The sequence below is a fragment of the Bombyx mori genome, chromosome 18 (assembly GCF_030269925.1).
Source record: "Bombyx mori chromosome 18, ASM3026992v2".
NCBI classification, from domain to species: Eukaryota; Metazoa; Arthropoda; class Insecta; order Lepidoptera; family Bombycidae; genus Bombyx; species Bombyx mori.
In genome coordinates, this window is record NC_085124.1 from 14,568,647 (window position 1) to 14,593,415 (window position 24,769).

The window sequence follows — 24,769 nt, forward strand, 5'->3', positions numbered from 1 at the left end:
CGAATTCAATATATTTTTGACGCACATTAAATAATTAACTGCAAGCCATCTATTATTTTTTCGTTCGTATTGTGATTTGAAAGTGGGCTTTTTGTGAAAAAGCAGACGAATAACACAAGCAAAACAAAAAACATTAATAATCTCCACGCTAACTCCACCTGAAATGCAAAATAACACAATCTTCAAATCTTTTTTACTGGTGGTAGGACCTCTTGTGAGTCCGTGTGGGTAGGTACCACCACCCTGCCTTTTTCTGCCGTGAAGCAGTAATGCGTTTCGGTTTGAAGGGTGGGGCAGCCGTTGTAACTATACTGAGATCTTAGAACTTATATCTCAAGGTGGGTGGCGCGTTTACGTTGTAGATGTCTATGGGCTCCAGTAGCCACTTAACACCAGGTGGGCTGTGAGCTCGTCCACCCATCTAAGCAATAAAAATAAAATAAAACAAAACGTTTTGTTTTCTTTCTAAATGAATATGTTCTCGTAAATATTCACGAAATAAACACCTAAGTTAAAAGCGCTCTTCAAATATTAATGGCGCGGGACCCTCGGATGGAGTAGTTTCATGCTCCGCGGCCTTTCATGCAAGCGTTCGCATTTAAAAACGTACTTTTTTAAATATAAAAACTCCGCGTAAATACGCCCATTAAATCCGCCGCTATTTTCCGTGCTGAACGCGTTATGGGAATAATGCTGTGATTGTTTTACGCGTTTTCGGAATGCCGGTATGAAATGTTTTGGTGATCAAATTATACGTGACGGCAGTTTCAGCAGATGGTTAAATGATCCATTAACCCGGTGCTACCACCGCTAAATTGCAATAGGTTATATTAATTAAAACAATAGATTATCTGCTAAGACATACGATTGAGAGTGTCAATGGCATTGCAAACAGATGTTCTATAAACAAATGAATACCACGAAAATGGCATGATTATTTTGGTGCAGAAATATGCAGGCTAGAGGTATCTGAGCTTCCAATTTATCTAGTCAAAATTACCCGAAATTTTTGAAAAGGAAATGACTGATTAGTATGTTTGATTATGTCACCGCAGGTTCGAATAAGTATAATTGTCCTGTTTTTGCTCGAAGCATAACCGCAAGCAATTCTTAATGTTGCCCATTGCACATATTCTTCTATTTTCTATATCGTTCCCTCACTGCTGAGGATCGCGACGACATGAGACGTTCTTCCACAGTGTTCAATCATGGGTGGTATGGACCACGTGGTACAGACCACCACCAAGTGCTTCTCTTTACTACATCTGACATCTGGCTGATGTTCTGCCCACGGCACGCCTGCCCTCTATGCGACCCACAATTATTAGCTTCTCTAATTCATGTCTGGGAGACAGCATGATGTGTCCCATTGCAAAATTTCAACCATGTAAGTAACACGTAATAAGTTAACTTGACGAACATAGACGATATGATTAGATAGTACAAAAAAATAAAAATCGCCTCAACAATGCAAGCGTAAAACAAACTCACTCCGAATTTCGAGTAACTGTATGCACTTAACGTGGTTTCGGGGCTACGCTCACCATACGACGTAGCTACTAACTACATACAGTCCTGCTACATTGAACATATTACCCCGGTATTCCAACGTTAGTTGGGTAAATCTTATTTTATTTAAGACTCATTTGTAAAATTAAGTAATGGCTGTTTGTAAAATAATTAAAAGCCAGTGCCTTTGGTTTAGGACCGATGTAGGTCCCGCTATTTGATACTAAACAAACCCACTGAGTCAATTTACAGTTAGATTACTGTTATTAGGAGACGTTAACATAGACTTTATTGTACACCGGGAAATTGATAATGTGATTGATTATGTGAGCACAATAATAGTAGTAGCAACCTACTGAGTTTCTCGCCTGATCTTCTCAGTGATTCGTAATTCCGATCCGTTGGTAGGTTCACCGAAGCACTGCTCTTGCTAGGGTTAGCAACGTCGTCCGGTTTGAGCCTCGTGAGCTCACCTACTTGTTAAATTACGCTGGCATAGCCTCTCAAGGCTACTTGCTTAGGTAGGGAAAAAAAGCGACCCAGTGAGTAGATCCAGCGAGAAACTAAGTGGGTTATGTCTATGAGCTAGTTCGCACGTCGAACTCTTCTTCGGGATTCCTCTTAAACCTACTACATCAATAAACAAAAGTAGCAATCACAAAAAGGAATAATTTCCAAACTGTTTGCCAGATCGAAATCGGGTATTAAAATGAATCCTAAGTGTATATATACCCAATTCCGAAAGTACTTACAAGAACCTAACAAGCCCAAACCGGTAAGAACTCAATAAAAGAAACGAGAAATCCTTTTCGTAATCAAGCTTACCCTTTCGGGTCCTAATCTCTGTACAAGCTACAGTTTTTTTTCTGCCCAACACACCCCGACAAAGTCTAACGTACGAAACAACAATTGTAGGTATAAACTCGCGAAGGGGGAACTGTTAAATTGAATAGCCGTGTGTTGTGCACGATTTTGTAGGACACTTAAATTTCATATCCGATTTTATGAGAGGAAAGTTATTTGAATGGGATAAGCGCCATTTTGCTAGTTCGTGGGCTCATTTAAATAAAAAATTTTAATGGTCAGCGTCTATTGTTTTTTCAGCCGCGATCAGAGCTAGTAGAGAAGAATATTAGTCGCTTATTTCTATTCCGACTAGTTTTTTTTTTTCTGTTTTGTTTTAATGTTTCGTAGCGGTCCGTTTCAGTTAACAATGAGTTATTCCTTTGGCTGATTTTAATCTTAATAGTGATATAAACAGAATCAGATGTCCGGTGATATCTTCATTTTTTATTGTAAGATTTAATTTCTATTCTGTAAGGTAGGTATACTGTGCCTCCTTAATCTAGTAAACTGCACCGCTCCTGTGCCTCCTAGGTCCGACGCCAATTTATTGACGACGACGTCGATAGCCTGACTTGGTATTTTTTGCTGTAGGCTACTATTCCGATTAGTAGCAGTCTTTTGGTTTCATAATTGAAGCTACTTTTACAGTGTAGTCACTCCTTTTTATTATCATTACGTTATAATATTTCCGATCTTTCGAATACTTAATAACAGTTTTCGTAAACACTATTCATTGTTCAAAGTCATTATTCGTTGACATTTCTATAATGTTCTAACTACCGTCTATTTTTCCATAGAAATATTTTTCTAGTCTTCTACAAGTCTTTCAGTTTGAAGAGTGGAGCAAATATTTACCAATGTAGATAGAAAACTACATCGAAGTATCAGTTTGCATAAAGCTGTGCTACCAAGTCACCCAAAACACGTCACTTCGGATCTTCCTTGTTAGGCCACAGACACCATCTACTTAGTTTCTCGCTGGATCTCTTCAATGGGTCGCGATTCCGATCCAGTGGTAGATTCAGCGAAGCACTGCCCTTGTTAGGGTTCCTTGCGTCGATAATCCTCAATGCCGTGGCCTCATGAGACTTTTTTGGGAAAATACACGTAGTGGGATCCCGCCTTCTTCCACGGAAGTGCTTTTGAAGGAGATTAAGTTCTTCGCGGTCGCTGAAGCCTTATTTGGGTCCGGCTAATTAACCGCCGCCAGACATTCTGCATTGACTGTTTTACGATGGAAAGATCAAACTCCAACTCAACCCTCTTCTTTTCTAATCCGAGCATAGGATCGGCATTGGCAGAGTTAACACTAGCCAGTGTTAGGAAATTCTTCAAGCTGAGCTCCGTGGGCTCGCCAATATGTTCGGCGAACATATCATAGCCACTCGAGGCACTAGGATGGGTAGGCAAAAAAATGTATGCTTGCAATATACGAATATGGCAGTGTCGTTTAGCACAAAACGGGTTTGCTTACAACGTAAATTACCATGTGTTAGTATCACAAAACCAGACTAATTTGAAAAAAAATGTTCCCCAGTAGGTGTATAGTAGGTTGTAGGTATATGTTAGCAATTATGTTAATTTTTTTTTCTATTCTTGTCGCAAAGAATTCTCTTTTATTATTCTCGTGGTCAGTATACGCATTGCGAACAAGTGCCTCAACAATCATTTAACATCAGAGTCCTCGACCGAGCATTTACCGAAATAAATTTCAACAGCCGACAATGTAAATATCATATTCAAAGCTAGATCAAAATGAATGAATCTGTAATCATCAATATTAACCTTATGTCACTTGTCAGTAAAATTTGACGTCTGTTAAGTCTTTGCTTTTGACAGATCTCTTGGTCGGCGCCCTTGAAACTATTAAGTGTCAGTCACACAATGCATTACAAATAACCAAAATATTTCTGTTCATTGAAGTGCTATTTTATTTTTGTCTATATCCCTTCAATAGTTGCGAAATAAACTTTAAGGAAATGTATTATATTTTATTTATTAAGCTTCATGTAAACTTTACATTCTCGGACTTATTGTCGAAGGCATTCTCTATCAGTCAACCAAAGGTAGTGCAGAGTATATAGTGGTAGGTGCAATAAAATTAATGAAATATATTAAACTAGCTCTTCCTGTCCGCTTCGCTGGGCATTTAAAATTAACATTATTATTTCTCACCCCCACAAAGATTCTCATCATTAACGCTCCCGCAACTGGTGTAGGGAGTCCAACACTCATATAAGTATTAGCCTATCCATTAAGCACATGTATTTTCTACATGGATACCAAGTTTCAAGTCAATCGGATGCGTGGTTCAGTAGTTATAATGGAACATCCGTAAAAACCACTATAGATTCATATATTAGTATATATTACAAATACATAGACACAATAAATATATATTTATACATACATATATACACAAAAACATATACACGAACACATACATGTACACACATACATACATATAATAGCTTATCTTTTTTTATTCTTTTATTCTCTTTTAATTTATATTTTACAGATTTTCCATTGAAAAAGTGGCCAGTAATCTAAGTGCACGTTGCATTTTTCATGAAACAAGCGGATAGAGGGCAATCCAGGTTCGCTTGTTCCCAATGCCAGTAATTATTGCTCTTTTAAAGGTTTTCTCTGGGATTCGTTCAACCGAAACGCGTTTACATTCATTCTTGTTCTTTTGTTTCTTTTATTTGAACGGCAAATAGATATTGAGGATTTGATTCGTTAATTTTATTTATTACTAGCTGCACCTGCGGCTTCGTCCGGATCAAAGTGTAATTAAAGCTAACTACGTAAGATAATTTTAGGTGAACATAGAACATATTATATTCTCTTTTATTTATATATTAATACGCGAACGAAATCTTTTTACGAACTTTTTACCCCTTTTTACAAAAATTGCGCAGACGGAGGAATATGAAATTTTACTACACTTATAAAGAATATAGAGATGAAGTGCAGAATATTAATAATTTTATAAATTACTAGCTGTACCCGTCCGCTTCGCTGGGCATTTAAAATTAACATTATTATTTCTCACTCCCGCAAAGATTCTCATCATTAACGCCTCCGCAACTGATGTAGGGAGTCCAACACTCATATAAATATTAGCCTATCCATTAAGCACATGTATTTCCTACATGGATACCAAGTTTCAAGTCAATCTGATGCATTGTTCAGTAGTTATAACGGAACATCCGTAAAAACCACTGTAGATTTATATATTAGTATAGATGTCTTAAAAATACAATATTAAATCAGTAAAAAAGACATTGCACACACTACCATGTATTTGACACACACACACACGCTTAAGTACTCTTGTTTATTAACAAACTTTTGTTATTGTTTGAAGTATGTGGTCAAATTGAGAATAGATTAGTATTGTTTGTCTTTAATATTATTTGTAGCGCCGTAGTTTTGGCGAAATCTGTGATTATAGAAATTATTATAGTATTTGACTATAGAAGAATTATAATGTTCAAACTTATAATTTCAATTAATTATAGTCGAATTTCTATCACCACTAGGTTATCTATATATTAATACGTGAAGCAAAAACTTTGTATCCCTTTTTACGAAAATTGCGCGGACGGAGGAGTATGAAATTTTCCACACTTATAGAGAATATAGAGAAGAAGTGCACAATGCTAATATTTTTTTAAAATAATGCATAAAAGATACATTATATAGCCTCTTTGTGACATTGTCTACTTTACAAAAAGCTCTACACGAGACTTACTCTACAACATGCCTTTGACCGTCACGTGTAGAGTAACAAAGTAAGTGCCCCACATAAAAGCTTAAATACTTCACGGACGGTACAAGACTAGAGCTTTCTGGGGCTCTCTGGTATACACGATATGATAAATCTGTCGGTAAAATTAAAATAAAGGTTTCATGCAAGCAATTTCTTTTTACTTTTCTTATGCCCTTAATCTATTAAAGGTATAAATTAGGAGAGCCCTATATCCAGCAATGTAAAACTATGAGTTGCTGATGATGAACTATCCAGCACGTTCAAGTTACCAACATTCCTTAACATTGGTGAATTAAAATCAAATATATTCCGCTAGTGGTTGAGTGAGTATTTTAAGTAATTGACAACCATTATTATTATTATTATTATTTTTTTTTTGCTTGGATGGGCGAACGAGCTCACAGCCCACCTGGTGTTAAGTGGTTACTGGAGCCCATAGACATCTACAACGTAAATGCGTCACCCACCTTGAGATATAAGTTCTAAGATCTCAGTATAGTTACAATGGCTGCCCTACCCTTCAGACCGAAACTCATTACTGCTTCACGGCAGAAATAGGCGGGGCGGTGGTACCTACCCGCGCGGACTCACAAGAGGTCCTACCACCAGTATTTCAGTGAAATTCATAGTTAACTCCATGATTTGGATCACATTGTCATGTCTGGATTCTTGAATTGCAGCATAAGACAAGGCTAGGCTGTAAAAATCAAAGAGCTCCCCATCTAAGTGAAAATTAGTGAAAATAACGTGCCATTAAGATCGACATGAAATTGCCTAAGCATTTCACGAAAAGGCTAAAATTCTATCAGAATTTTTTATCCAGTTATTCAAATCTCCTATAACTTGAAAGCACCGTAGATTATTCTATTCATAATCATTATTCATATTTTTTTCTCAGTGCGAGTTGTCTTTCAGAAGCTTTATATTCGGTGTCGGATACGACCTTCGAATAATATATTTCGTTGTTTATAAATATTTAGATAACCTTATTTGTAATATCAAATAACGGCTTCATTTATCAGTAGGCAGCGGCTTGTCAGTGCTCTCTGGCATCGCTAATGTCCCTGAGCGACATTGAGTACTTACCAGACGGTATGCTCATCTGCGCACAATATCAACAAATTTTTTTTTCCTATCTAAGCTGATGGTTAGAGCAGCCTTTCCCAAAGTGGGCGATAACGCCCCCTTATGGGCGCTACAGGCCTAAAGGGGGGCGGTAAGAGACTTAGAAAAAAAACGGGGCATTGTATAGAGGCTTGGGAGGCGATTTGTAATTTAATTTAGAAGGATTCTTAGATACTGACTGAGCTCTCGCTCTAGTGGTTTTTAGTAGGTGAAAAAATTGGGGCGCTAAAAAGTAATTTATTCTCAAAGAGGGCAGTAGACAAAATATGTTTGGGAACCGCTGGTCTAGAGAGACCATATCAGCGTCAACGGGCTAGTAGGTGAGCTCACGGGGCTTAATCCTGACGATGTTGCTAACCCGAACCCTTGCCAAGGGTCTTGCTTCGCGGAAACTACCACCGGATCGGGACCGCGACCCACTGAGAAGATCCGGCGAGAAACTCAGTGGGTTGTGTCTGTGGGTTAACTTACTCGCCGAGTCCTTCGTCGCAATCGACGGGTTCGACGAGAACGATAACCGGTAATAAAAAAAAATCATGCACAATCACCACTGAACTCCAAATGTATTTGACTTCGGAGAATTCCTTGAGGCTATTGAGTTATATGAGATGTATTTGTTTATTTTCGTAGTAACAGAGATATTTGACAGTGATATCATTTAATATCAGATAGGATAATAACAATCGTTAAAGCCAAAGTAATATACCTTACGCATTTAAGTAATATAATGGTAAAAGGTAGATGCCGTTAGTCCATATGGGTAGGTACCACCCTGCCTATTTCTGCCGTGAAGCAGTAATGCGTTTCGGTTTGAGGGGCGGGGCAGTCGTTGTTTTTTTTTTCCTACTTATACTGATAGCCTTGAGATGCTACTTCAGTAGAACCTTAACTAGTGGGTGAGCGGGGCTCAAATCTGACGACGTTGCTAACACGAACCCTAGCAAGAGCCGTGCTTCGCAGAATCTACCAACGGATCGGAAACGCGACCCACTGAGACTAGAAGATCCGACTAGAAACTCAGTGGGCTGTATCTGAGGATTAATTTACTCGTCGAGCTCTTCGTTGCAAGCGACGGGTTCGACGGGAACGGTGACCGGTGCTTGAGGTACTTAAAAGCACCGTTAGTGGATCGGGAGGATCGTAGATGACGTGTTTCGGGCGACGTCGACTGCTTTCCATTCTTTCCGCAGGATCGGGAATGTAGTTACCGGCGGCCACGATGAGAGGGTTCTCGTGTCGTGCCGCTTTATCGAAGTAACTATACTTGAGACTTTAGAACTTATACTTCAAGGTGGGTGGCGCATTTACGTCGTAGATGTCTATGGGCTCCAGTAACCACTTAACATCTGGTGGGCTGTGAGCTTGTCTAACCATCTACGCAATAAAAAATAATCACTCACTCTCTCTTAAATATGAGTAATTGAAAGAAGCCAAACATACAACGAACCCACTTCCAAGCACAAGGAAGATTCCATCAATCAGACGTCCGGGTACGTATTACGTATTTCGGTTTATTCTAAGAGTTCACTTCCAAACTATTCATCAGAACATTGTAATTGGAGGATGTTTCCGACCTACTTTGATTTTGAGTGGAATTCCGGAATTAATAAAACAAAAACTAGATTTTTCCTTCTTTATTACCCTAAAAAAGGTACAATTGCAAAAATTTTTTCATTATTGCTATTATAATAACCATTAACTATTATTATGTTATCAATAAAGACATAGTTAAGGCCAGTTAAGGTTTTTTTCTTATGTTCGGAGGCACACATTCACTATACTAAGACCTTAGAACTTATATCTCAAGGTGTGTGGCGCATTTACGTTGTAGATGTCTATGGGCTCCAGTGACGATTTAACACCAGGTGGGCTGTGAGCTCGTTAACCCAACTAAGCGTCGTGGGCTAAGAGATAAGACGTCCGGTGCATTCGTGTTGAGCGATGCACCGGTGTTCGAATCTCAGCCGGGTACCAAGTTTTGTAATGAAATACGTACTCAACAAATGTTCACGACTGATTTCCAGGGTGAAGGAATAACATCGTGTAATAAAAATGAAACCCGCAAAATTATAATTTGCGTAATTACTGGTGGTAGGACCTCTTGTGAGTCCGCGCGGGTGCGTACCACCCTGCCTATTTTCTGCCGTGAAGCAATAATGCGTTTCGGTTTGAAGGGTGGGGCAGCCGTTGTAACTATACTGAGACCTTAGAACTCATATCTCAATGTGGGTGGCGCATTTATCTTGTAGATGTCTATGGGCTCCAGTAACCAATTAACACCAGGTGGGCTGTGAGCTCTTCCACCCAAATAAGGAATAAAAAAGATAGGTACACTTTGACCTATATTAAATGATTGATCTATATTCGCAGCGACGAACTGTATTATCCTAAGCAATAAACGAGCCTCTCCAACACAGAATAATTTACGTCCGAAAACCAATATAGACGAAGACAACAAATCCTAAAGAAATCCAAAGACGGAGTCTTATTTCAATCCTCGGAGACTCTTCCTTTAGACAATTAGGCATGGTCGTTGAGCAAATTGCAAATGACATTCTATACAGAATTATACCTATTCAATTTTTTTTTCTTTCTCATTTCTGTCTTTACTTTCCATCCTATTTCATTTGGTGCGCTGATATTAAGATCTGTGGAAAGGGGAAAATTAATTCTGCTAGATGTAGCGAGAATACGTTCCCGGCGAAGCTCGCAAGTTATATTCGAATTTTGTTTTCTCAGAATTCAATTTTCTTGTACAATATTATGTTATTGGCAGCTGTTCAAAGCCTTGGGTAAAGATTAAAAATAACCACAAGCCACTTTATCAACGTTGACGATCGTGGTCTAATTGGTAATCGGTAAGATGCCCGATGAACTGGGTTACTACCGTTACCCTGCCTATTCCTGCTGTGAATCAGTAATGCGTTTGGGCTTAAAGGGCGGGGCAGCCGTTGTACAATAAAATTAATAATCATGTCTCAAGTTGGGTGGCAGCATTTACGTTGTTGCTGTCTATGTGCTCCGGTAGGCACTTAACAAAAGGTGTGCCATGAGCTCGTTCACCCTGAAGCAACCAAGTTTTAGTCTAACGTGTGTTTAAGAGTAATCTCACCAATTTCTAAGTAATCTCACTGTAGTCGTCGTGGCCTAACGGATAAGACGTCCGGTGGCATTCATGTTGAAGCGATGCACCGGTGTTGTAATCCCGCAGGCGGGTACCAATTTTTCTAATGAAATACGTACTCAACAAATGCTCACGATTGACTTTCACGGTGAAGGAATAACATCGTGTAATAAAAATGAAACCCGCAAAATTATAATTTGCGTAATTACTGGTGGTAGGACCTCTTGTGAGTCCGCGCGGGTGGGTACCACCACCCTGCCTATTTCTGCCGTGAAGCAGTAATGCGTTTCGGTTTGACGGGTGGGGCAGCCGTTGTAACTATACTTGAGACCTTAGAAAAAAAAAAAAAAAAGGTATACATACAATCGTGACAAAGGACAATAAGTTTCACAAAACTTACTAATTTTCCAAATCTTTGCTTATGTCCGATAGCTAGCCGCACAAGTACATAGGTTACCATTCCAATTATATTAATCGTGAAGTGATCAATTATTCCAGTTTGAAGGGTAGCAAAGTGAATGTAAAATATATTATATACCATTATTTGTATTTGTACGTTAAAGGCCAAATATGAAATTCGCGCCCCAAAATGAAAAACTTGAGCGTTTCTTTCAAAGCGGACAGCAAAAAAAAAAAGAAAAACTAGCCACCCACACAAACGTCTGAAAAATGAGTTGCTCTTTTCACGAAACGAGAAACGGGACAAAAAATCTGGAATGAACGTGTTACGTATTACTCGTGTGCACCTGAGCCGTGTGGGGGCGGGGGTGCCTTGTGCCCTGTCTTATCGGGCCTGTCTTCTATATACGTCGTTACAACTCTCAAAGGCAGTACAAGCAAATCTAATCAATTCCATAAAGTCTTATGTTTGAGTTTATAAAGGCTCAGGTCTGATTGAACGACCTTATAAGCTAAAACGCCCGTTGTATTGAATGATGTGACTATTACGCAATTCAAATATCCTGGCAGATTTTCTTTCAGAACAAATACGGAATTAGGGTTATTGTTTTCTAAGCGTTTGGGTCTGCTCCGTGTATCGGTTTGTTGACCAAGCGTCTTAACGGCCACATCGCACTCCCAGACCAACGCAGATTTTGATCCAGAAGAGTACTCCAAAGACTTGAGTTTAGACGTATGCTTCGTCTGAAGTACGCTACCTTGCTTCCAGCCTGCTTCTAAACAAAAATCTTCTGATTTGTTATTAAGCGACAGAGGCTTTTAGTCGTCTTAACTCCTACATCTTCTGTTCACCTCCCACAAATACATAGGTGGAGCCCCGGCGATTTCCGGCTAGCATCATTGGTATCTGCTAACTACCTTGGCGTCTTACCATCAGTGTGGTCAGTCTTAAACGGCAGCAAAAAAATAAGATATCCAAACAAAACAAACAAATTCCCATACAAATATTTGCGAAGCTCAGTTTGTCAGGCAACCAGACCCTAAAGCGAGCCCAACAAATTTCATTACATCCAAATTAGATTTGGCGTCGAAACCCTTGAGGCAACCGTAATTCGGAACACTTCCGTAACACACCATGCGCTGCTGTATCTCAAAACATGCGAAAATAAATCTAGATATCCAATCAGATGTTCCCTCGATTTTGGGAATGGCAACCAATTCTAAGACGAAATAGTCGGCCCAGTTCACGCTGGCTCTCGTAGCTTCTTTTGACGAGTTGGTTGTACATAAGTAGAACTATGGCTATGGCTTTTATAAATAGTAACCGATATTTGAGCATAGTTGCATCGCCCGACACAAGTATACCAAGAGCTATTGGTAAACATGGGTTAAGTACGTAGGAAAGTTAGTACCTTCCTACAGTATTCGAAAACCGGCGCAGTCGTATGGCTCGATACGAATGCACCGGGCGTCTTATCATTTAGGCCATAACGATTTTCATATCAATGATGACCACTAATAACTGAAACAGAGTTCCTTATCCTTTTTGATTGCACGCCGAAGAACTAGACCGAAAAAAGCGTAACAATGAAGAATCTCACCAAAAACAAGCTACTTTTTGCAGTAATTTTTGAGGAACTTCCGAATTATCTCTTAGGAAACTGATTATTTGTCTATCGATAAGACGGTAATTGATGGTACATCAATTTTGGAAACATAAATTTAAAATATGTATTTATAATAAAGAATATTATAGTGATATATTTTTTGTCACTAATATTCCAGAAAATTATCTGCAATGTCAACTTTATTCGAATTTATTCACATTTTAAATAAAATTTTAATATAATTAAATAAAATTTTAATCTTAAACGAATGTCTAATATTTTTTATATTATATAGACAACAAAAGGGACTCAATTCCAGCCGGGTGTTCATAAGACCACTTTCTCTATATTTTATACTATTAGACATACCACAGCTTGATCTATTTTTAAATTAAGTAAGAAATAAATTAATTCGCTTCAACTGTTAAGTCTTTACATAGTGAAGTAATGTTGTTGTGGCCCGGAGAACTTTCGTAATTTAGCCTGAGAGCTCTCACGAAAGCCACGTTTTCAATTTACTAAATCAAATGTAGTATTTACGTGTAAACAAACACAAAGCTAATACTTAGCTTTCTAAAGTCAATATAGACCTTTCGAAAGCACGCTCGTGAAACTTTTAGGTTTTCATGTTTGGATTATAAGGGTAAAGGACAATAATTTAAAGATTCAAGTCTAAGCTGTTTTGGTTCAACGTTACTACACTTAATATTCCTAGGCAGTAGCATAAGAAAGTTTTTATTGAAAAACGTCAAGTATGTATATATATATATATTTTTTATTGCTTAAATGGGTGGACGAGCTCACAGCCCGCCTGGTGTTAAGAGGTTACTGGAGCCTTGAGATACACCTTGAGATATAAGTTCTAAGGGTCTCAGTATAGTTACAACGGCTGCCCCACCCTTCAAACCGAAACGCATTACTGCTTCACGGCAGAAATTGGCAGGGTGGTGGTACCTATCCGCGCGGACTCACAAGAGGTCCTACCACCAGTAATTACGCAAATTATAATTTTGCGGGTTTCATTTTTATTACACGATGTTATTCCTTCACCGTGGAAGTCAATCGTGAACATTTGTTGAGTACGTATTTCATTAGAAAAATTGGTACCCGCCTGAGATTCGAACACCGGTGCATCGCTTCAACATCGAATGCACCGGATGTCTTATCGCTTAGGCCACGACTACTTCAATTATTCAGAGAGTATATAAGTACATTATATAACAGATAGTATATATCCAATACGAACTACCAGGCTATATGTATGTATATTAAAACAACATTAATTTCCCAGAATCCACATCTGTTCGCTTAATAAAGTATATTATATCAGAACTCGTCTCGTAAATAATTTAACCGCATCGCAGATTCTACGCATAAATTGGACCAAAACATGCTTTCCCGTGCTGTCATTAAAGCCCTCTTATCGACCAAAGTAACTTGGCCTTCGGGTCTCGTTTAATGAGATTAGTATAATGCCGTATTTATTAGGGATCAGAGTTTCGGATTGATTGGTCGTGTGAAGATGCGTTTGCTTTGAACCGTATCGTAAGCTTTAATGTAATTGTTTTCTGAAGACTGTAAATTATTTGATAGGCACGTCGGTGCTTTCATATCTAAGGTTCATACAATATGATGCAATTGCATCTTCATGAATGAAAAATTTGTATACAATTTATATATTGTCGTACTAATAGTATATTTTTTACTAAAATAACACTTAATTTTTATGGTAGGGTATAACTATTAGCTTTTCGTAAGCCTAAAAACATTTGAATTCGTGAATCGAATAGTTGTTATTTCAATTTATTTGAGAATTCACTGTATTATTATTGGCAGTGCTAATTGCAGAGTTGAATATTAACAGATATGCCGAAAGCTAATCTGTTCGTGTATGCCAATAAAAATATGTTAAACTCTGGATAGGGTCTTAAGGAATTTTTATTCTTTTCGCAGTTAGGGCGCTGTCAAATTGTACAGAATTTACTAAGTGTGTTTGATTGTCTAGATTCAAGTTATTAAATTAGTTAATTATATCCCAAAATAGTTTAGGAATAATAGAAAATGTATCTAAAGACAAGCCGCATAAAATTTAAATAAATATTTTGTTCTTGATAAAAATATCGTCAAAATATTTCCTATTTTTTCTCTTTTTATAGATATTTGACGTTGTTTTATATTTTTTTAAATAAAAGAACACTTATTGTGTCATGACTATAATAGTTAGACATATGCTGTCGCGACACTTTTTGTAAATAATAATGTGTTCTATAAAGTTGTAGTGCATTATTTTATTCTATCATCAATAGTTTTCGCAGGGCACGCGATGTAAAGAATATTTTAGGTAATTTTTTTACACCTTGGGTTACATTATTGGAGTTTTAGTAAGGATCCCTAATTTTTTCAAAAAGAATATCCCTATCTCACTCGGGAATAATGTAGCTTCCAAACAGTGAAATAACTTTTCAAATCGGTTTAGTAGTTTCGGAGCCCATTCAATACAAACAAACAAACTAATCTTTCCCCTTTATAATATTGGTATAGAAGTATAGATGATGTTAAGAGTAAATAGACTTTTAGATGAAATGTTTTAGGTACATCATTAAATATGAATATGAAGCTGAAGTATAAGTTGAGGCCGATGACTGTGTCCAAAATAATTTGAAATCGCCATAGGCACTGCCTTTAGCGCAATATCATTTCCAAAAATTCCCGGGCAACCTAATAACTTAACTCTATGTATAGGTAGACCGCTAAATAAATCGTGCGCTGTAATGTTTACATTTACCAATTACCCTCGCAAATTTGACGTTCGTCTGACATTATTCTGACTTTTCAAGCGAACACGCTCTGAGCGAAGCTCGCACACACTCATGTCGTGTCTTGTAAAATCATTTTAGGATATCAAAATTATATGATTCTTGTTACTAAGGCTTTTTAAAGATATATAATTATCCGTTCTTTTTTTATTTTTTTTGTTGCTTAGATAGGTGGACGAGCTCACAGCCCACCTGGTGTTAAATGGTTACTGGAGCCCATGGACATCTACGACGTAAATGCGCCACCCACCTTGAGATATAAGTTCTAAGGTCTCAAGTATAGTTACAACGGCTGCCCCACCCGTACAAACCGAATCGCATTACTGCTTTACGGCAGAAATAGGCAGGGTGGTAGTACGTACCCGCGCGGACTCAGAAGAGGTCCTACCACCAGTAAAACTCATTTAGTTTGCTGACGTAGTCTACCTTCGCCATCACGGCATCACGAAATTGTCTCGCACTTTGAGATATGATATCTAATTGTTAATCAGAAGTTGTTAAGCAGCGAACTAACGCTCGTCGAACTCTTCGACGAGGACGGTAACCAGTGCTTTAAGAGCTTAAAAGCACCTAGAGTGGTTCTGGCCAATCCGACAGACAAGTTTCGGACGACGGCGGCTTCATATTTCCCGTCGCCTGAGTCGGATATCTAATTAGTGGCAGCAACGATAAGAGGGTTACCATGTCCCGCCGCTTTATCGAAGCAGCGTTCTGACGCTACGTTAAAATACTTGCGTATCTGTTCTAGATTTAGATAATCGTGAAGGTCGTTACTTAGAATATTAAACTTGCAGGATTTGGCGGTACATACTGAAACAACTTTTAATACTCGATTTTTATTCACAAAAAAAAAAAAAACAATATTAATTTTTCTCGCAATTAAAAATTTCAAGAGACGAACTTCGGAACCGCGGCGGTCACGGAGTGTCGCAACTCAACCTCTGAATCCTCAAGTTCCCTTACAGTTTTAATTTCAAACAAACTTATGGCATTATTTATGTTTGTTTATACTTTGGGTTGCTGTAACGTAATTTCGCTTGCGGTTCAACAGAATCGGTTAAGGCTGGTTACACACAATGGGCGTTTCTAGAATACGATAACTACGAATGGTAGTAAATGTAATAATGTATATTATTAATGTAATATTTTTAGAACCATACAATAAACTGCTTATATCACTAATGCGTTTGTAATTGTATTGTAATTGTGTTAGCATTTAGTATCAAATTGATGTATGTGCTACTTGAAATGTTTTGTGCAGATCTATAACATGTTAGTACTTAACAAAGTAAAATAACATTGATTTTCAAGCACCTTCTCGACCGCTCATAGGAAATGCTCAAATATGCCCTAGTATAAACGCCCGGTGCACTTTTAGCGAGCCCTCCAATCCTCCTCCTTGCGTCGTTCTCCTCAACACTGAGGGTCATGACTCCCCCGCTGCATTAATCTCTCTTGTACGATTGCTCTCCATCTGCTGCGATCCTTGGAGTCGTGGAGGGCATCATGAAGCTTGATGTCCGGACAAGACCGTTTTTGGTAACATACGTACAATAGTGTCTGAATTTAAATCGTATACTTATCGTATTTTTTTTAAATATTGACACTTACATGTTCATAGCTATATAAGTTCATATAAGTTGATTTTGCTATACATACGACCTTATTCCAAAGTCCCTTTATTATTATTTTGTCGAGACTCTAGCCTACTGTTCAAACGTAGAATTCGCAAGGTGATGTCCATGGGCATCAGTGAACATCGAAAATCTTTGTGAGCCGTGAGATCTTATACCCATACACAACAAGGCATTAAAAGCTTATAGTCATATTTATATACTACACTTCTGTAATATCCACTATATTATAATACTATAACGTGATAATCTAGTCGGCTTCGAGAAGTCTGGTTTGTGTAGACCAGCTTTATCGTCTTTAGGGTTGTTACGAAAGAGTTTCAGCCTATCAATTTGTTTAAATGGCTCCTTTTGAATTACGTTTCGTGATCTATTTAACTTTATGTCAACTGTCTGAGTTAGTCTGGAATATCTGCTAACAGTGAGCATTCGTGAGCGCTCTATACATTTAGAAATAGAACACCGCTACAATTTTTTTTTTATAAAACCTTTTACATCTTAAAATCCTGCAATGTGCCTTTGGGTAAAAATCCAAATTATTGAATTTGATAACGATTGTCTCATGCTTCCAATTAAACATTATTGCTCTCGGCAAAAACAGGCAAGACATTTGTCGACCAGCGAACTAACTTAGAGACACAGCCCACTGAGTTTCTCGCCGGATCTTCTTAGTGGTTGGTAGATTCTGCGAAACACTGCTCTTGGTAGGGCTAGTGTTAGCAAATTCTCTCAGATTGAGCCTGTGAGCTCATCTACCCGTCCGGACGTAGCTGGAATAACTTCTTAGGCCACCAGCAAATAGGTTGGGGGGATGAAGAAAAAGCATCTGTGTCTGTCCGCGGTGGGCACACAATCCACTGTTTCACAAACAATTACACATATTGATTGATAAACATACTTTTTACATACGCGACTTGAACAAAAGAACACGTAGAAAGATTTAAAATGAAATATATAATAGTTAATAAAAACTTACAAAATACGCTTTTATAGAAAATCTAACTAAAAAATAGTAAATAAATTTGAATTAAAAATAGTATAAGAAAAAATGATTTTATTGTTTCATTTTTTTTAATATGGTATTGTCATCGGTCCTTAATAAGTATTCCAAATTTCGAGTAAATCATGTTCAAAGATTCCGTTATAAACATACATACGTCTGAAGTTAGTAAAAGCGTTTTAAAAACAACCAATTATTTACTAGAAATTTGAAGAAAGTATCTCTTTTACAAAATGAGGTTAAACCAATACAACATTTCGGCATAGATAAACAGCTTGAAAAATAAATAAACCCTTATAAAAAAAAGGAAAATAAAGTCATAAAACAAATACAAATTTCCTTGCTCCTACAACAATGAGCCTACTTGCAGACTGCATTCGGTTGCCAAAACAAATAATAAAACGAGGAATCGCCTCCATAATTACCGTGGCTTTAATGATGTTGGCAATGCTCTCGGCAAAAAAATAACAAAGCGACTATTTCTTTCTTGTTTCGAGGGTTCCGTCGCTTAGTTTGAGGAAATGTTGTGATGGGCGTCAATCCAAAGGAAATCTTCCATCCAGTATAACTTTTTGGAGATTGACATAGCGTCAGTCTAAATGTTTTTTATTGAGAACTTGTATACCAGATGAAACCACACCAGTACAAAGAGACGGTAATGCAGATGATTCATGTCTCGTTGTCTGTGGATTCTGTTGACTACTTTAATACGAGCCGGAACATAAGTCTGCCCTAAAGCACCAAACTACTCAATCTCATTTACACAATTAATCTTTATACAACTATAGGCTGAGGACAGGAAGGAACATAGTCCAATTTCTCAGTAAAGGTCACGACCCTCAGCACTGAGGAACACAATGCAAGGAGGAGGTAGTACATAAAAGGCAAACAGTGTTTTTTTTTAAATATAAGCTATGTCTATTTTTTCCTTGTATGCTGAGTCAGAATAGAATACTTTCATTTTGTTTTTGATTGAGAAGTTTTAGTTCATTAAAAAGTGTCCAACTTCGGCTCTGAGTTCTGTTCGTGAGTTATGGTAAGCGTCTTTTTCATCAAGTCTGTCAGCCGTAGCAACTACTCTATTTGGAATGTTAAGGTTTTGAGTAATTAATTCAGCGTAACCTTTTGTTTCAGATACAGAAGCCGGGCCCGAAACATCAGGTGGAAACGAAAATCAGGTGAGTCATTTTAGAAATATAAATTATCGACGAATAAAATCTACAAAAACACATTTAAAATAAAATATAAAAATATCTTGTTTAACTCTGACCACTGGCAAACACTCTACATATAAACTTTGTCCATTATTTAATTTCATGGTATCTCATTTATCTGGACTTTACGTTCTTAGGAGACATAAATTTCTCTTATAGTCATTACAATATGATATTATAACAGAACGATAAGCCAGAGCATATCCATTCAGCTTAGTGAAAAAGTGTTTGAGATATTAGGTTTTATTTTGGTCCTTTTAAATATGAGTAACATATTAACAAAAATTGTGAGCATCGATAAAAAAAATCGTATCGAGTTGAAAGTTCCGAGTTTAATATCGTCGTCAGGTGGTCGTGCGCTAATCGGTTTCACACACGCGTCTCCTTTAGGAGGTTTTATGGCCTGGTGTTGTTACGTATGTTACAGCTACTTATACATATGTACGTGCATCAATAAAACAGTTATTAGTGTCCTATTGGCCATTTCGTGATATTTTCGATTATTGCCAATCATAGACCATTCAATGACTTTTAAGATATAATCTCGGAATTAATTTAAATTGTTACCACAATTGTTTCGAATACTGTACAGTTTTCGTAACGTCTAAGATGTTTTTCGTCGACATTTGAATATCGTGGTAGCTTCGATTGACTATTATCGGCGCGGTACCCTAAAAATGTTTGTAACAGTTGGCTCGTTACATCGTGTAGGCTTTCACGGGCTTACATCGGATGAATAACTGGAAATTGTAATGGCTGTTAGATGGACTTAGGATTAAACGGGCCTTTGTTTTTGATAAAATTGGAAAAACGTATTACGTAATGGGTTTTAGGGCGTAAATTTACCTACCTACGTTTAATTAATTAAGCTTCGCGTTGATGATCAGGTTGAAATTAATTAAACTTTCACCGCTGTGTAAGCTTCTTCGGCACGCAAAGTCACCAGTGCCTCACCAATATCAGCCTCGAAATTCTTATAAAAGCTTTCTATCGGGCTTAACTGATATTTCCAGGAGATAGGATATATAACAATGTTATGTATGTATGTAGTTGTGGGTAATAACTATTTTTTCAGTCTATGGAGGTTGCTAAACATCCACTGATAAATACAATAACAGCTTACTAAAAAGTGAAAATTATCGGCACCTTGTTTTTTTTTCATTCCATACTTAACTACACAATCTCGCTTCACAAAAAAGTCTGCACTTTTCAGACTGAAACAAAGCAGCAGCTGGTTCCGGTTAAAACTAGTCGAGACCGGTTGTTACCAGTAAATTCCGGTTCGCACAAGAGCTCGGCTGTATTCCTTTTGCTGTGACGTCATCGTGTTTAAGCCAGCTAAATTTAATTCTCTCCTTGCTCTCAGTTCAAAGCACTGGGTATATTACGTAGGTGTGCAGTAATAATAAAATTTTAAGGAGAATTGTGTGCTGCAGCTGAATATCTCGTGCGTCTTATTGCTTTTGTTTATTGCTTGGAGAATATTCTTTGAGGTGTTGAGAAATTCGTTCATATTATATAAATAGCCGGCTTTCAGTTATTCAACAAAGGCAGCATAGCTCAGCTCATCATTCTCCTGCCCTTCTTCCAGTCACCAGGAGTCGGCGTAACATGTTTTCTCCTTCCATACTGCTCTATTTCCTCTATTCTTTTCCTCTATATCCTTCTACATTCATAGACTTACCAAGCTTATTTTTATTTCATCTCATCACATGTCCATGCCATCCCAAACGCGCTCTTCTCAACTTCTCTGTCACAGGTGCCTCTTTCAGACCTCTTCTAACATATTATTTCGTATTCTATCCATTCTCGTTACTCCACACATCCATCGCAACATTCGCATCTCTGCTGCATGCAATCGCCTTTACTTAGTATAGCTAATGACCCTCCTAATATACTCTTTTAGCTTGAAAATATCCAAAAGACCCAAGACAGCTGTCTATTAAAATAAATAATCAATTATGACAATGAATTGTTATTCGTGTCTGACTATGGTAATGTAACAATAATACGTTTGTCATGGTTAGAAACTAAAATCTTATCACACGATCCGAGAACAAACCACCCTCGGAAGCTGCGGAACAAATGAACCTGCACTCCACATGTAAGACAATTGAAAATGGGGGCTATAATAGTTTGCCTGCTTTGTTCCACGGTCGGAAGCCGACAAGAACTAAATCCTGAGATAGGCCGAAATTTTGTTTCACGTTTATCTTTAGTGCGAACTGAAATTACATCCTTCTCAATTGTTCTGAGGTTTCGAGGTACTTGATACAGGAATTCGGATTCAATAAAATACGAATTGAAATGGCTGATGAGTCGTAGTCACACAGCTTAGGTATGGCGTCGAGTTTATATAACTAAACAAAATATTACTTATGTAAATAATCTATGAGAGATTTTCTGGATATGAAAATTAATTTATTACAGGATTTAACTTCAAAAATAAGTTTAAGGTTCTTTAAAGCTTTTTTTTTGTATAGACTAGGAGCTGAATTGACTGCCAGGGCTGTTTTAGCTTTTGAACCGCTACGCAGAAATAGGTGATATGGCACTTGTAGACTTCCAAAATACTTCAGTAAGCAAATGAATATGTGTTTTTTTTTATTTTTTTGTTTTTTTGAAGATGTTGCTTAGATGGGTGGACGAGCTCACAGCCGACATGGTGTTAAGTGGTCACTGGAGCCCATAGACATCTACAACGTAAATGCGCCACCCACCTTGAGATATAAGTTCTAAGGTCTCTGTATAGTTACAACGGCTGCCCCACCTTTCAAACTGAAACACATTACTGCTTGACGGCAGAAATAGGCGGCAGAAATATATGTGTTATCGTGCACAAGTTATTTGAGATCACGCGCTCGATAGTTATCGGCGATAATTATCTTGCACCTGATATCTGATTCAAGCCTTCGAATAGTCGTATCGCTCGTTACGAGTTCATTAGTTTTATCTGTTAGGCCACAGGCGCTTGAGACACGAACGGAAAATATAAATTCAAAATAAATTATTTCAATTGCAACGCAAAATACTCAGTGTTAAAGTTAATGTGGTCTCTACGAGCAGTTCCAAAAAAGCTTGGCATAGCCTTGTTAAGAACCGACAGAGTGAGGTATTGTTTCTAAATAATGTTGTAATTCTTTTTAATCGACAAAATTAATCACTTCAATCACGAAACAGAGGTAATATTACAAAACAGTAATTAAAAATAAATTTAAAAGACCGGTATCGAGCGCCTCTGTCGCGCAAGGAGTCATCTATCTAATAACGGCTTAGTTCATGATAATATGCCTTATGGTATAATATTGTAACAGATTTCTTAAACCAATAAATATGTGGTAATTACACGTTTTTGGGGTCTGCTTACAGGTACATTCAATTTTTAAGTGAGTTGCTTAAATCTTTATTTCTCTTCTTGGGTTGTCGAGCACTAGGTTTGTGCTTAGTGTTCACTTGCAGGATATATTTGGGGATGGGGATATATTTCGTTCTCAAATTTATAGGGACTCCATAAGTTGAATTCGTATTTAATTTTCCTGTATTTATTTAAATTAAAAACAGGTATCTTTATTTTTTATTCCAACACTGTGACCTGCGCCTAGTAATTTATAACGTAAACCGCGTCATGAACAAAAAAGGGTTAAGAAGAACTTCAATCACCTAACCACACAGCCGTAGCTAACCACAGACCGTAAGACATCTTCCCACTGACGTTCACGGGTGCTGGCTTCTCACAGAAATAACAAACCAAATACATCTTAAATTCTGGCTTTCTCGATTATAACTCATTTCAGGAATTCGACCAAGCAAAAGTCATCACATCTCGGTGCGAAGAATTTCCCTTTGAATCGCCCCTTTTAAGAGTAGATTATACGCGAACACGCTTCAAAAGTCACTGTGAAAGCAACGACGAATACATAATATTTTCTGTTAGTATCTGAAAATTATGAAAATTATTTCGCTTAAAAGGAATTAGAATTTACGACTTGCCATCATTCTGAACCGGTCTGTTGGATAGTGGAATATTGACACCGCTGTGTAACATTTGACTTTTTGTAATTGATTCTGTAGTTTGACCCGGTCTGGTTTGGTTGGATATTTCATTGTTTTTAAAACATATAATATTATTAATATCAATGCAAGCACAAGAAACAATTTTATTAATGTTTTCTGTTACCATGATGAATGTGATGTTGGAAAGATTTAAAGAATTAGCAGTATGTCATAATCAAGATTTGCGAGTACATACTTTGTTTCACAAAGATGAAAGGTCTCTGAAAAAAGTCAAATACAAAGCTCTTTGTTGCCAAATATGCAATTAATCGATGCTAAGCTATTGGATTCGCTATAATAAATATTTGCAATACATACATATGTGATAATAGAAGAAACAATTTTTATCAATTTATTAGAATATTTTACTTATCGTCCACAAGTTATTGAGACAGTTGAAATATTTCTTATTTTATAAAAGAAGGCACATAACTTCCTTACATATTCATTTCATTTTCATTGCATTCAGTTAAAGTGAATTCCTAGATGAACATTTGGAATAGAGCTCACTGCTTGTTACAAATTTAATTTCGACAGTACGTTAAAATGTTTCAATCGTCTTACGAAATATTCCGAAACGGTGTGACAGATCGAACGAAAGGACTCAAGAAATATTCGCATCTTGGACACTCCACTGAAAACGCCTCGATTTAAGCTTGAATTAAAAATATAGCCAATAAGAATAAAATGCTATAACGTCTTCGGATTTTTTAAAAAAAAAAATACATTCTTCGACATTTCGCTGCCGTCGGGAAATGAAGAATAGTATTTTGAATATCTTGGATATAAGTTTCGTTCATATCGAAATAGCTTTGAATTTTAAGTGAAGATAAGAGTTTTAGAGTTCGGTAGCAAGTTAGCAAAGAATCTATAACATCTCATTTAATTTCAGTTCCCATTTTATACAGACTTGTCTCACTACAATGTACACTAGACTACATTAGCCGTCAATATTGTCAATATAGAAGTCAAGTTAGACAAACCACTGTGCAGTATTTTAGGTAGGTCTATTATTTAAACTTTTCATTTATGGCGTAGGGAATTCGAAATAAACTAGAAGTATAGAATGTAAAGAAAAATTCAACAGTAATTCATTAGATAGAAATTTGTGGATTTTCGTTTGTTAATGTCAAGTAAAAAATATTTTCATTAATTTTTTTATCGGGGCGTGGTGTGGCGCAAACTAGTTCAGTTTTGATATTAATGATATGAATACACTAAGCATAGAGAATGCACGACGCTAAAATATATAGTTAATAATCAAAACTTTAGAGAGAGAAGATGTGAAGAGTAGAGAGAAGATGCATGTGACTAGGACATGTATGGAAATGGTAGTGCAAGGTAGAGGGAGAAGAGGTCGACCGAAGAAGACATGGATGGATTGTGTGAATGACGATATGAGAGAAAGAGAGAAGTGAGTGTTGAGATGACGGATGATAGAAGAGAATGGAATAGAAATATTCACTGTGCTGATCCCACCTATTAGGATAAGGTGGAGAAAAGAAGAATAATCAAGACTAATTGTAAATTAGTGGCGATGGGAGACAATCAAATGGACTGAACGAATGAATGAATGAATGAATGGACTGAACTAATCATGGTATTCACGACATAAGAGAGAGAAAGAGAAACTTAGGAGTTCTCTTGAACGCATCTTACAATAAATA

The 24,769-nt window shown here is 37.2% G+C and overlaps 1 protein-coding gene across 1 annotated transcript in view; it reads left to right on the forward strand.

The window, feature by feature from the left end:
• The window catches only part of LOC105841549 (connectin), a 277,288-nt gene that overhangs the window by 71,089 nt on the left and 181,430 nt on the right, over positions 1–24,769 (forward strand). The window contains exon 2 of the mRNA XM_012689870.4: positions 18,970–19,013. The gene's annotated coding sequence lies outside the window, so the exon portion shown is untranslated. The remainder of the gene's footprint in view (positions 1–18,969; positions 19,014–24,769) is intronic.